At 41.2% G+C, this 736-nt stretch overlaps 1 non-coding gene across 1 annotated transcript; it reads right to left on the minus strand.

Annotated features, from left to right (window-relative positions):
• Positions 1-398: 398 nt before the first annotated feature.
• LOC126514718 (U6 spliceosomal RNA) lies at positions 399-507 on the minus strand. Its single transcript, XR_007595653.1, has one exon. It is a non-coding gene; the product is annotated as a U6 spliceosomal RNA (small nuclear RNA).
• Between the last annotated feature and the right edge of the window lie 229 nt (positions 508-736).

Genomic DNA, 736 nt, shown 5'->3' on the forward strand with positions numbered 1-736 from the left:
AACTCACAGAGATCTACCTGCCTCTGCCTCCCGAGTGCTGGGATCAAAGGCGTGCACCACCACCTCCTGCCTAGCACTATGTATTGAACTCACCATGTAGTTCAGGCTGGCCTTTAACTCTCAAATCCTCCTACCTCTACCTCCTGCATGATAGGGCTGCAAGCACTGTTACCATGTCCATCTCAATGAAACTTATTTTTTTAATTAAGTATATTCATTGTACAAAATGATGGGTTAAGGGTTTGGGATACATCTCATTATAACTACATGTGTGAGGTGCTGTGTTCAATCTCTGGACCGCAACAAACAACAAATAGGTTTCGTTAAGACCTTTTTATATGTTGTACTTTACTATCCACCACCTCTAGCTTTCTTGTCTTCCTCCTCAGCTGCTGGGAAGAAATGGAGTACTTCATCATGAATGTGCATGACAGCCTTGCCCCAGGGCCCATGTTGGTCTTCTCTTTATTGTCCCAATTTTAGTATATGTGCTGCCAAAGTGAACACTTGATGCGTTTTAAAGCACAGTAAACAAGATTTTGTTGTTGCTTTTGAGATAAGGTTTCTCTATGTAGCGCTACCTGGTCTGGAACTTACTACATAGGCCAAGCTGGTTTCACAGACCTCTGCTTTCAGAGTGCTGGAATAAAAGGCATGTGCTACCATACCTGGCTTGCCTTAGGTCTTTTTGGTTTTTTTTTTGTTTTGTTTTGTTTTTTTTTTTTTTTTTTTTTTT

Source organism: Alexandromys fortis, unplaced genomic scaffold (assembly GCF_014885135.2).
Source record: "Alexandromys fortis isolate MF-2015 unplaced genomic scaffold, M_Fortis_MF-2015_v1.1 scaffold_149, whole genome shotgun sequence".
Lineage (NCBI taxonomy): Eukaryota > Metazoa > Chordata > Mammalia > Rodentia > Cricetidae > Alexandromys > Alexandromys fortis.